Genomic DNA, 14,739 nt, shown 5'->3' with positions numbered 1-14,739 from the left:
AAATTAAATGAATAACATTTCATATTAGGTGCACATACCTTGCTTGCAATAACTGCATCAAGTCCCCTACCCACTGACATCACCAAACTGTTGCATTCCTCTGCTGTAACACATTTCTAGCTTTGTTCTGTGGCTTCTCCAAGTTGTTTGCTTTGAGGATTTTCTCCCTCCAGTCTCCTCTTCAGGAAGTGAAATTCATGTTCAATTGGGTTAAGGTCTGGTGATTGACTTGGTCAGTCTAAAACCTTGGTGAAGTCCTTTGTTTAGTTGGCAGTGTGTTTTGGGTCATTGTCTTGTCGCATGATGAAGTTCCTCCCAATTATATTTTATGTACATCTCTGTAAATTGGTAGACAGAATATTTCTGTAGATTTCTGAATTCATTATGCTGCTACCATCATGAGTTACATCATAAATAATGATTTGTGAGCCTCTTACCGAAGCAGTCATTCAAGCCCAAGCCCTGTCCTGTGCCTGACCAATGAGTTCATATGTTTTGGATCATGAACAGATCTTTTCTTTCCCCAGTTTGGCCTTTCATTCATTTTGGTGGAAGTTAATCTTGGTTAAAAAACTTTTGTGGCTCATCTCATTAATTCTTTGAGAATTCCAATCTGGCCTTCCATGCTGATGAATGATATACATCTTGTGGTATGGCCTCCATATTTCTGCTCTCAAAGTCTTCTTAGAATGGTGGATTGTGATACCATAGGACAGGGGTGAAGGAGGTTGTTGATGTCGTCTGTTGTTTTTGGGTTCTTCTTCACAGCTCTCACAATGATGTTTTCCTTGGCCGATCTGTTCCATGTCTGGTTGTTAGTACACCAGTGGATTCTTTCTGTCAGGACATTCCAAATTGTTGTTCTTGCTATGTCCAATGGCTCTGATTGTTTTCCTCATTTTTTTTTTTTTTTTTTTTTTTAAATCAGCTTCAAAATGGTTTGCTTTTCTCAGATCAACAGCTCTCTGGTCTTCATGTTGGTTAATCCTCTTTAACAACAAATGCAGTTTTAACAGGTGAAACCCAGGGCTCCAATCAAGAGCAGACATGCAGAGCTATTAATTGTTTTAAAAAAATCTCAATCTAACAGAGCACAGAGACCTGTTCAACAAGAAACAACTGTCAGTTTTAAAATTTTCAAATAGTTCTCATGACTTAAAAAATGGGTGAGTTTAAACAAAAGGTGCCATGTTCTAATTTGTTTAATACATTTTGATGTAAATTCTGATCTGTAGTCTCATATTCATCTTTTGATCTCAAACCCAAATGTCTTCAGTGTACAACAAAAAATAAAATGTTCTTGTTGTTCCAATACTTTCAGAGGGGACTGAATATTGAAAACAATTCAATAACAACAAAAAAAAATTCCATCATGCAGGAACATGTTAGGATCACTGGAAACACCTACGATGTTTATAATTTTAACCACTTTCACCTTTACGTTCTGCTATATTATTTGCCAAAAAAATTACAACTAAATTGTATCAGTAATCTATATTTTATGTCACATATTTTTAAAAGAACTTTAGTGACATGAAGAACTGTATTGCTTCAGTAGTCAATTTTGTGCCTGGTAAATTTGCGTGAACTACAAAACATGATGCATGACGTTTGCTGCCGGCCTTTTCTGCATTTTTATATTTAATTCATGATTTGTATACATACAGTTCTTCATTAGTTTTATTTGCAGTTTTTCTGTATTTTCAAAGGGGTTTCCTGCTATTTAATTTGAAATTTGACAATGAATATTTCATTTATGTTTTGTAAAATTTCATGAGAAAAACATAACTAAATATATTAATTATGAATTTATTTAATTATTTTAACCTATTTAGATTCCACCATTGTCTGTTCCTTTAAGACTGATTTAAATTTCACAACAATGAATATCTGCTCAAAGGGCAGACTTTCAGCTTTAATTTGAAGGTGCTTTAGGTATCTGAATCAGGTGAACGGAGTAGGAATTACAACACTTTTTATACACTATGTCCAAAAGCATGTGAACACGTGACCATCACCTCTATATGTCTGATTTTAAAATTTGCTTGTGTATTCGTTTTTGCCCTTGACCTCTAAATTATTAGAAGGTCAAAACATGGTTGTTAGAACATTAAGATACTAATGTATAATAAATTTATAGTCTATGAGGATTTCTCAACAACTAAAACCCCCCACAAGAACTATAAATAGACCAAGCTAAATAAGACCAAGCTATTTTAATCTAAATGTAAAAACACATACAAAGCTAGCAATCCTTATATTATCTGGGGACAGCATTCCAGAGTTTATGGAGAATATAAGTAAATCCTTCACCAGGAATCTTAGCAAGTGCATATTCGTGTTTATTTATCTACCTACATGTATCCATAGGAATTACAAGTTTCTGGTATAACGAAGATTTGCTGAAGTTTTTCATTCTTTAGCACTTGAATGTATTATTTGAAACATAGCAAAGCCTAACAGTTGTATGTATCATAAAATTTATTTAATAATATATATAAATATATTTATTTATGCGTGCGTGTGTGTGAGTGAGAGAGAGAGATAGAAATACAACATACTGCAGGAGGCAAGACTTATACAAAAGACACTTATACAAAAGTGCAGTGTCTGCAGCTATGGTGAGCACTGGAAGGTAAAAGTCTACAAACACCCAAACCGGTTCCAAATGCGCCCAAGGTCTGTTGCCATAGAGGGAGGGTGTTCATGGCTAAATTACCACAAAACACAATGCAGAACAGCAGAAACCATCCTCTGCAGGAGAGATCTAAGCACTGACATCTTAAACCAGTTTCTGACAATATCGCACATCTTTAGTCATCAGTTAACAAGAATGTGCAGCTTCTGTGATGTGAAGCAACAGTTTACAGAACACCCTGGACCTAATTTTGCTTGCGATCATCTACACAACTCTGCTTAAGCATGTAGGTTTGAACTGAATGGGGTGTGTGAACTGAATTGAATGGGAGTGTGTGACCTGTTTATTTCTAAATAGGATAGTAAAGACTGTTCCTGTTCAAATTTGGTGTTTTCTGCTTTTGTTAGCAACATTATCAAATGAGTCAGTTACAATAATAATAAATATTATTTGTTGGCACCATCATAACACTTAATGACACCTTACAGTACCACAAGAAAAAGCAACATACAAAAAGAGCAGCATAGTTAAAATAGATCATATAGATAAAAATATAAAACAGCAATAATACAGATGAGTTAATTATAATGAATAAGCCAATTTAAACAAATGTGTTTTAATCTGGGATTTGAACTGTACAATGGAGTTCAGCTGACGGATATGCAGTGGGAGTGAGAACCAGAGATTTGGTTTCAGAACAACTAAAAGCTCTGGAACCCATAATTTCCAGTTTATATGCTGGAACAGTGAGTAGAGCAGCTGACAAGGATCGTAGAGAACGGGCAGGGGTATAAGACTGGAGAAGATCTGAAAGGTAGGAGGGAGACAGATTATGAATGCTTTGAACGTGAGCAGTAGAATTTTATAGTGAACTCATTGTTGGAAAGGAAGTCAGTGGCGCTGAATAAAGGAAGGTATGATATGGTCAGTTCACTTTGTATGAGTAATAATTCTTGCAGACGAGTTTTTAAGTGGAGCCAGTGGAGAAGTTTCAGATACAAAAAGGATTATGTTACAGTAGTCAATATGAGACGTTACCAAAGCATGAGGAGTCTAGCAATATTGTGTAGGTGGAGGAAGGCAGTACGTGAGATTATTACTGATGTGAAGACTGAATGAGTGTAAAATGTCAAATATGACACCAAGGCTCTTTGTTTGGGAGGAAATGTGAACCGTGCTGTCGTCAATGGTAATAGTGGTAAACATGCTGCTAGCATGTTTAGAATTTGCTGTCATATTTTTATATGTTGCTAGAAATAAATCAGTGTAAAACATGTCACTTCCTGCTGCCAGTAGGTGCCGCTATGACTATAACTAAATATTGGCATGTAGATGTTCTCAGGCTGGGACTTTTATCAAACTTGTGAAGTTGGAGCAGATTGGACATTGTATGTTTGACTTATAACAATTTCCTGTTTCATGGCGAAACATCATACTTTGTGAGACCACCACACCCACGGCGTGAAGTGAAAACTCCAAACTGTCGCTTAGCATCGGCAAGGCCTTTAGATGAGACTGACCGAATATGATGTTGATCTGATGAAATCAGCAAAAATTGAAGAGAAAAATCGAAATGCCTGACTTCCTGTTGAGTTTAGGAAATAGGTTGGCAATTTGTACGTATTGGCATGTTACACATGTATAGCGAATTTTGTACATGTAGGTGAAACGTAGCGCAAGGCGCACAATGTTGAAATTTTGTAGGTGGCGTTATCGAGCCATTTTGCAACACTCAATTCTGGAACCCTATCAGGTGTAAATTCTTACCAGTTCTGATGCGTGTGCAAAGTATCGTGAGTTTTCTGGTATGTTTAGGCTCTCTGCTTATTTATTAATTGTTCTGCAATTTATTTTGGAAAAGAAGAGCGAGGGGTTCCCCATCACAGGGGGACATAGGGCCCTCACGTCATGGCCAAACTGGCAAACATATGTCTCAGTTTTAAAATGTGGTGCTAATATTGATGTGTAGACAGATGAGCAAGTGATTATTATACTAGGGTTGTGTATTTAAAACTACAATTAAATTTATATAAAACTTACAACAGTAATTTAGCTCATCCTGTATAATGTTTTACAGTACATTAGATATAATATAACTATGATTTGTACTTTTTGTACTTGCCATGTTGGTGTAATCAGGAATGGCTGATAACAATGCACAATTTGTGGATTGTTACCACTGGTAACAATGAACAATTTGAAGCTGATCGGATCAAGCATGACCAAGTTATACTTACTATATATGGACTGCACCATACTTGCCAACAACACAGCATTACCAATTAGAGCCTGCACAATTACAGCTTAAATAATGCATTATTGAATAATCACAATGATTCAGGAATATAGCTTGCTACAAGTTCCCCCTGGCTAAGTTCCCTGTATTTGCTAGCATCATTAGCCACATAGCCTCAAAAAGAAACTGAAAACAACCTTCAGACATTAATTATCTTGTTATATTTCATTCTGGCTAATCCATCTCTTTAAAACAGCAATACATGACTTTTGGAGATGTGGTGTTTGGAGAACTCTGAGTGAAATATGTTATTGTAAGCAACTCCTCAGATTTCTGTAATGCAGTGTTGCCCTCCCCAACAGTGGTGATTTGTAGCAACTCAAGACACTTTCATAGAGTGTATGAATGCTATGTGCATCACATATACCTCATACAGTACAGTGAAATTCTTTCGTTGCATATTCCAGCTTGTTAGGAAGCTTGCGTCAGAGCGCAGGGTCAGTCATGATACAGCGGCTCTGAAGCAGAGAGGGTTAAGGAACAGCATGGCCAATTCTCTTTCTTTTTTTGTTATATACTGAAGACATTTGGGTTGGAGAGCAGAAGATGAATATGAGACTGTGGATCAGAATTGCAACTTTCATTTCCTTTTCATTTACAGCTAGATGTGTTAAACAGCTTAGAATAGGGCATCTTTTATTTTTAAAAGATAAAAAGTGAGCAAAAGCATAGGAACATTTAACCTTAAAGTAATTTAAAGTAAATAGCACTTAATAGTTGGTTGCATATCCCTTGCTTGCAATAGCTACATCAACCCAGTGACCCACTGACATCCCCAAACTTCTGCATTCTTCTTTTGTGATGCTTTTCCTGCAGCTTCTTTCAGTTGTTGCTTGTTATGGGGCGTTTCTACATTCTGTCTCCTCTTCAGGAGGTGAAATGTATGCTCAATTGGGTTAAGGTCTGATGATTGACTTGAAGGGTCTAAAACCTTTCATTTTCCCCCCCTGACGAAGTCTTTTGTTGTGTTGGCGGTAGGGTAAGAAAGTAACAGGAGCTCAGGTGCATCGAAAAAAATGGCACCAAAAAAAAATGACCAAAATGCTCCAAATATTTAAAAAGAGCAAAAAAAGGCCCCCTTAATTAATCCCTGTTTTTATTAGAAACATTTGGTATAGAATATAAACTAAATATAAAGACCAATCTAGGTTAATTCATGCAATATTTCTGAAGTCTCTGCACATACATTTTTTCAATTTGTCTCTGCATGTCCGTATGGTGCTGTGATTCGCGTGGTGACATGAGTGTTGTCAATGTCCAGGAAAGATGGAGTGATTTTTGATTAAAAAGAATAAAATCTGCCATGGAAAGTCAGACGTACCATCAAACACTCAAACAATACAAAAACCGGAGACATCCAAATACACTGTGAAAATATCTACTATCAAGTCATAGAAAATTGACTCAATACTGAAAGTCATGCCAATGGTGATCTGGCTATCTTCTGCAAGGCCTGTAGGTCGCTGCCAGTAGTGGCAAAGAGCACCAGCTTCTATCCGAGCTTCAACAGCTTTGTCTCGGTCACGGTGATTGTCAAAAAATATAATATGGAGAGATATCAGAAGAGCCGTGCTCACAAATTTGCATGTGGTAAGAAACCATATACAGTTGCAATCAAAAATGTACAACCCCCATTGTAAATCAGCTTTGTCAAAATTTCAGCTGTTTGCAATGAACAAATAAAACAAAATCAATTGAAATAGTTCAACATAACAAATGCTTCAATTGATTTACCCAAATTCAACAGAAAATGCAACTTATAATGACTTTCCCAATTTCAAAATAATTCTACCCCCTGAATAGAATCCCTCACAACAGCACAAAGATGCAAAACAGGTGCTGTCTCAAGCACACGTGATGCAACTAATCAAGGGCTTCATTAGTTGCACCAGGTGTGCTTGAGCTGGAACACATTAACTCTCTGAACTGGCTAGGGGTAGAAAATATGTAAAATACCTGGACAGGGCAGAAAAAGGGAAGCAATCAACGGCTGCAACCAGATTTCGGAGAAGGCAGGTTGTGAAAAACCCTCGAGTGACTGCAAAAGACCCGCAGCAAGACTTGGTGGCAACAGGCGCTGAAGGTTTCCATGCCAGAACTCCAAGACATACACCACTTCTGACCCATGGTCCTAGAGGAACGTTGTTTCTTTTCACTGTGTACTTTACCAACTGTATATGGTTGAAATGACAATAAAACCACTTGAACTTGAACAGAAGTTTGGGGATTCTGTTCTATGGAGCAATGGAAAAAAAAAAGTGTGATGGATCAGCGGTATGTCTGGAGAAAGAAGAATGAAGAACACTCTATCCACAATCAAGCATGGTGGTGGCTCGGGGCTGCATTGCATCATCTGGCACTGGAAACCTGCAGCGTGTGGAAGGCAAGATGGATTCATTGAAGTATCAGGAAATCCTAGGAGAAAACATCATGCCGTCTGTGAGAAAGCTGAAGCTTGGGTATCACTGGACCTTCCAACAGGACAATGATCCCAAGCATACCTCAAATTCCAACAAGGCTTGGTTACAGAAGAAGTCCTGGAAGATTCTACAGGGACATCACAGTCACCGGACTGAAAATCTCTGGTGGGATTTGAAAAAGGTGGTTGCAGCACGCAAACCCAAGAATATTACAGAACTGGAAGCCACTGATCATGAGGAATGAGAAGATTCCTCAGAAACGTTGCCAGAAGCTTGTGTCTGGCTGTGCATCTCGTTTGCAGCAGGTCATAACAGAAAAAGAGTGCTCTACTAAGTACTAAAGATGCTTTCCATGTAGGGGTTGAATAATTTTGAAACTGGAGAAGTCATTATAAGTTGCATTTTCAGTTGAATTTGGGGAAACCACTTGAAGCATTCGTTGTGTTTAACAATTTCAACTGCTTTCAAATTCAAATTTTATTTCATTTGTGCATTGCAAAAAGCTGAAAGTCTGTAAATTTTGAGAATAAACCAGATTTGCAATGGGGGTTGAATAATTTTTATTGAAACTGTAGCTATATATGCATTAACATTTAGCTACTTAGTGAACAGTGTAATTCTAAATAAGTTTGGCATAAATCAATGGCACAGTGTGTTTTATATGGTTAATAAGTGTCCTCATAAAAGATAATATATGCCCCTGATAATCAACTCAAGAGGGCAAATATTACCCTTTAATAAAAAAGTTAATTTCTGACCCTGGTTGGAAGTGTTTTTTGGGTCACTGTCTTGCTACATGATGAAAATCCTCCCAATTAGACTGGATGCATTTCTCTGTGAATTGGTAGACAAACATAAACAACATTTATGCAGACTTCTGAATTAATTCTGCTGCTTCCTATCATGAGTTACATCCTCAGTAAAGATTAGTGAGCCCATTCCAGAAGCAGCCATGCAAGTCCAAGCCATGACCATGTTTGTTTATCCTTTTTAATAAATGTAGCAATTTACAGGTGAAACCCCGGGCTCAAACCAGGAGTAGACATTCAGAGCTATTAATTGTTTAAACAATCTATCTAACAGGGTACACCTGGACAACAAGTAACACCTGTCAGTCACATGTTCCAATATATTACTCTTTTAAAAGCTGTTTAACACATCTAGATGTAAATATCTGGAACTGAAAGCTGAAATTCTGATCTAACCCAAGTCTTGTATACCAAAAACAAAAGAATTGACCTTGCCTTTTGATGGGGACTGTAAGTGTCTTCACTTCACATCTGTGGTCAAACTTGTTTACACTGAATTTCTTTAATTTGACATATGTATATTTATATTCATAGTTACGGTCTTGTGCAATAATGCATTTAAGTGTATTAGAATGCACTTTATGCAGTGTTGAGCAGTAGAATCACAGCCAAGTAGCCAAGCTAGTGAATTCAATTAGCTTTTTAAAAGTTTAACAATATTATTGATCCAGTAGCACTGATAAATGCCACACTTTAAAATTTTCTTAACAGACACAATATACATTATAATATATACAATATATTTATATAGTTTGTATGTCATGTAATTAAGGTGCCATTCTACTTTCAGTTCACATTGAAAGTGCTGGGAGATGAATTGAAAGAGAGTAGATTCCCTGATTCCAGGCAATGAAAACTAACACACTGAAATGCTTCACCTCATGCAAACATGCCTAAAAAGTATAAATAGCTGATGTCTTGATGACTTGTAAAAACATTTTCAGTTCAGTTGAGAGCATGTGAGATGGGAGAAAGGGGCAGGGTTTCCAGGCAGTGTCAAGTTAATAGTGGAGAATTCAAAACACCTGTGCAAATCATTTCAGATTCAAATGTCAACTAGCTCATCTCTAATTTTATTGGGGGAAAAAGACTGATCTTTTGGCATATTTCTGAGTGATAACTTGTATTGGCATACTTGATGTTAAATGGCAGAGCTCCAACACAATGTGTAAAGATTTGCAGGTCTAGTAATACAATATAATCAAAGTAAACTTCACTGGCTATCATGACAGAGAAATAGCTTGTAAGGATGATAAAACAGCTATATCACACAAGCCTAAACCCAAATAACAGATTAATCAAAGAAAAAAATAATCGTTAGATTATCCATATACATTGTCAAAGCTATGGTACACAGTCAAAATAAACATCGTAAAGTAGCAAAACAAGAACGTGTATGCATCTTCATTTGGTCTGTAAAACCGTTGGTACTGGAGATTAACAGCCAGTAAACTATAAATAGTCTCCTAAAATACAGACAATGAAACTTTAACTTTAGTTTCATACACAAATTCATGACCCTGAACAATGTTCCCTCTATTTTGTTTCATTGCTGAGAAAAACCTATTTCTATTGGGCAGCTATACCTGGCTAGCCTGGCAAGACAACTCTCAGTAGCAATTGTGCCAACAAGATTTAACAGATGATCATCAGATAAAATGCGAAATTTTGTAATGTTCACACACTGGGAGCTCTTCAGCTATACTATGCTAATGGCACTATGAACTATAGAATATTTCATTACTTGAGCCACCCAAAATCAACGAAATATTGATGAAAAAATGTTTGAGATCTGCTCTACCATACAGCATTTTTCTGTATATCTCGTACTAAATTGTTTCAGAAATTATGTTCAGAAAACAAAACATAAGATAAAACAACGGCAACCTGAGTAAACACAAAATATAGTTTTTAGCTGATAATGTTATTTATTGAAGCAAAAAAGTTATCCAATAACTACTGGGCCTGTGTTAAAATTGTATTTGCCCCCGTAGTTACTAATTCCCCAAATCTATGAAACTGCATCCAAAGTGGGGTTCAGCTGACCAAGAGGCAACGATGCCTGATTACTGCAAACCTTGTTCAATCAAATCAACACTTAAATATAACTTTTTCAACAGTATGAAGTTGGTTAAAAGGTCTTACTCAGTAACCAGTGTTGGGTATAACGCGTTACAAAGTAATACGCGTTACTGTATTCTAATTACATTACTGTGTTAGCAGAAAAAGTAACACATTACATTTTAAATTTATGTAATTTGATTCCAGTTAGTGATTTCAATATTATTACGTTACTTGCAGTACAAATTTATTGTTAAGAAAACAATAAAATAAAATGCATTTTAAAAAATAAAATCGTTTTGTGTGGTTGCCAGGGGCGTAATCTGGCCTGGGCATTCGGGGCTGCAGCCCCAAAGATTTTTTCTTTAGCCCCGAATAATTATCCACTTGGAGCAGTTAGTCACTATGTAACTGAATGTCAGTTAAATAAGATGGTGGTGTTGTAATTTTATATCTTATGTGAACGGAGGCGAGACCAATCAGACAGGTTTTACAGGAAAATAAATGGAAACACTTGTGCCTTATTGGCTGACAGTTCTCAATTCTGCCAAATGCTAGCTCACAGTCAGTGTGAGGAAAAATGGATATATGCTGAGTTTATTATTATTTTTTAAACCAATAAAGGAGTTGAAAATGAAAAGCTAACATCCTCTCATGCTGAGCAGGAAAACAAGGAGTGTAAATGTTTATACGAGTTGTCTATACGTGAACATGATATGAGCAGAGTATAAGATGGATAAGAAAATCATAAAGAATGTACTTTGCATGGCACTGTAGCAACTAAACCCATAGCTTAGTTGTGCCTCACCTTGGCTAGAGACACCAAACTAGGCTAGTTAGAAAGGTTTTAGATTTTACCGGTCAGGTAGTCCTATAAACAGTGACAACACCCAAGGCAAGTTTTATGATAAATCCAACTTTTTGTAGTGTATTTTGTAGGTTTGATAGGTTTTGAAAGTAAAGTAATTTGTTTACTTTTAAATGCAGTAATCAGTAATGTAATCAAATTGCAATTTTAAAAGTAGTAATTGGTAATCTGTAGTGGATTACTTTTTTCCCCAGTCCGGTCTTCATGTCCAAAAGTTGAAACTCAAGCGTAACTGGGTAACTGGATTATGCACTAAGACAATGATCCAAAGCATTAAATCCTAGTCCTAGAAGTAAGTGAAAGACTGATCTCCAGTTATCTGAAGTGTTTGGTTCCAACTATTTCTGCTAAAGATGGCACAGACAAATTTCAAGTTTAAGGGGGCAATTAGTTTTACACACGTTATAGGTGTTGAATAACCATTTTTGCTTTCATGAAAAAAATTAATAAACAAAAACTGTACTGTGTGTTTACTCAAGTTGTCTTTTATATTGTATTTGGTTTGAAGATCTAAAACTATTTAGTATGAGATGTACACAAAAACAGAAGAAATCAGTAGGGGCAAATACTTTTTCACAGCACTGTACATCCATAAACTATAGAAGATTACATAGTAGAGCCTGTAACTATATGGGGTAAAGCCTAGATTTATGATGTAATTCTGAAATAGTTGAGCATTATATTTGACTATTTGACCCATTAGATCAAAAGAATATGCCTATAATTAAGTTTGTACACATTACTAAACTTTCTGTACCTACACATTAGTCAATTTGGCAATATTATTCAACCTAAGACAGTATCAGACACCAGCTTCATTAAACTGAAAAATCTACTTTATCAGTGTAATAATATTTTATAGATAATGCATCCAATATGCATAATACAGCACTACGCATATATTAAATAAACTAATCAGTTACAAGGCATATAGAATGCATGTAACCTTTTGGCGTCCATAATCACAGCTCTGCCTCGTATACATTTCAGCATCCAATAGCGAGACCATGAAATTCTGAGTGTCTGATGGCGAGACCTCAGTGATTGTCAAAGGAGTTGAACAATTAACTTGGCTTGCTAAACTCACAGCTTATGTAGCTAGCTAGCATTATTTGTAGTTGGGAGTGAATTTGGGTGGCAGAGGGACCATTTCTGTTTTAAAGTGCATTCTTGTTTGGGCTTATAAAAAAATAAGAAAAACATAAATGCTGTTATTAAAGCTAAGTGTACCTGTGGCTGGTCTTAACTGCACTGGACTCATCTGTTCATTACTCCAATTGACTAACTTTTTATACACATTTCTGTGTCAGCATTCTGCATGGAATTGATTTATTTTGCACGAGAGCATCATGAGAAGTGCGTGACAGTGCATGTTTGCAGCTTAGAGGGGACAGTGCCCTGAACTACCCTGAACATCTGATCTGTGAAAATAGTATTGTTAATTCGTTAAGGTCCAATGAACAAAATTGGTCATACTTACAACTTCCAAACAGCTTGGGTAAAATGTTAGTGTTTTTCTTTTACTGGTTCATCTCATAGGACTTCTTTGTTGTTCATACTTTACTGGCAAGTTGGAGTTTTTACTCAGCCAAAAGCATTTTACTTAAATTGAGAAACAGAAACTGGTTGAAGGATATGCTGACCCAAGACATCTCAGATTATACTTCGAACGTTTGAGCAATTTCTCTCCAAGGAGGGGCATGCCCCTTGGTTTTGAGATCAATTTTAAATGCAGATCAGAACATCTGGAAACATATCTACAGGAATAGGAGTTCATACACTTCTACATGTTATATTCTAACGGCCTTTTGGGCATAAAATGAGGAGGGATCTCTCATTCTGATGACGCTTTCTGTCACTAATGTGCTGGAGTTGCACCCAAAAGCTGGGATTCAATCTGTGCTGTTTGACATCTGCCATAGCTGCCATTGTCACAGTAATGCCCCCTACCTGTTTGCTGGTTTCTTTATGGCCAAGTGGTTTACTGCTAAGCTGTGGACATTCACAAAACAATGTTGACAAGGGGTGTAACGGTACTCAAGGATAATCAAATATCATGATAAAGATATCTGTAGTAGTAATTCTGCTAACACTGAAGTATATTAATTGTATTGCTAAAAAAAGAAATTATGTTGATTCTAATATGGTGGAACTGTGATATTAAATGTCTGCCATTTAATATCAGTGAACAATACCTCATCATTGCTAATTGCTAATCTTGGACTAAACAGTTTTTCTTATATGTGATACATTAGTACAATCACCCAAAAGATTATATAAGCAATTTTTTGGGAAGAAGATTTGTACAGTATTTCAATATTCTGTCCTTTAACCCTTTGGCTTTGTATTTGCTCTAGATCATATAATATGACAACAGGTAATATGTACTCAGTCATGGACAGCTAAATCCTCAGTCCTGTTTCCCATGGGGGTTTGTGTAAAGTTGTCAACAGGTCGAATTCAAGCAACATCCTCATGGCTGGCACAATCACCAGAGCTTATCCCCTAACCACACACACAAACTGGTATCTTAATTTACTATTGGTGCTAAAATCAGTGCACTTTGTGTCAGTTTATGCATGTTTGTTGGATCAGTTTCTACAATTAATGCTGGCATTTGTACAGCTGTGAAAAGGGAAGTATTGACAAAGGGAAGTATGGAAATATTTCAGCTGGTAACAAGATGTGGCAAGCCTTGTTTTGTTAGAATGTGACTGGCTACACAGTATTTTAGTATCAATGAAATGAGATCCAAGTCGATCTTCCTATGCAATAATTAGAAGAGATTAAACAACTTTCTTGTGCTAAACAAATATATTTTCTTCTTTTCAAGAAATCGTTGTTAACCTGAGTGTTGTTCACAATGAAATACAGATATACATTATGATTTTCCCACCAGTGACTAGTACTGACTAGCACACTTATAAGCAGTGTCTTGATTGAACATGTGCGATTATAAACCAGTATAACTTGAGATGCATCACAGAACCCATTATTTTGAATAATTTTCGCTGGATATTTATCTGCATTTTCCACAGTCTGATACTGAAGTTCACGATAATGACATATGTAAATTGTTTCCTTAATACTTGGAGTGCAGAAACTTACATTAGGCCTATGACTTTATTTGATCATCATTGAACTAACTAACTGTACAATACTCTGAGTACACACACCAAGACACTCAAGCAGAGAAAAAAACCCCAAGGCAGCAGGCAGAGATTAAAAATTACCACAAAAATAAATAAATAAATAAAAATGGGGGGGGGGGGGGGGGTTGGACCGGATAGCTTCATTCTAACTGAATAAATGACAAAACTCACTTTATACAATTATTACAAAATTGACATGTATGCAGTCCAGCCCCATATAGCTCATAATAGTAAACTGTCTACAACTGATGTGAAAGCTGTTTACTGTTGATCAACTGATTTATTCACAGACATTTGTCGATCTGGCCATTAGAACAGTAGAACAGTTGATCTTTACACAGGAAAATATCAAAGAACTTGTCTGGCCAAACAGGAACACAGAATACTCAATATAGAAATGATAGCTGTTACTCAGCACATCACTCCAAGTCTGGTAGACCTTTGTGGCAAGCTTTCTATCTAATGGACATCAAAAATATGTTGGTTCTGTCGGGT

The 14,739-nt window shown here is 36.3% G+C and overlaps 1 protein-coding gene across 3 annotated transcripts in view; it reads right to left on the bottom strand.

The window, feature by feature from the left end:
* slc2a4rg (SLC2A4 regulator) overlaps positions 1 to 14,739 on the bottom strand; it is a 66,901-nt gene that overhangs the window by 37,989 nt on the left and 14,173 nt on the right. The gene's annotated exons all lie outside the window — the stretch shown is intronic.

The sequence above is a fragment of the Ictalurus punctatus genome, chromosome 15, assembly GCF_001660625.3.
Source record: "Ictalurus punctatus breed USDA103 chromosome 15, Coco_2.0, whole genome shotgun sequence".
Taxonomy (NCBI): Eukaryota; Metazoa; Chordata; class Actinopteri; order Siluriformes; family Ictaluridae; genus Ictalurus; species Ictalurus punctatus.
This window is presented reverse-complemented; position numbering and strand designations above follow the sequence as displayed.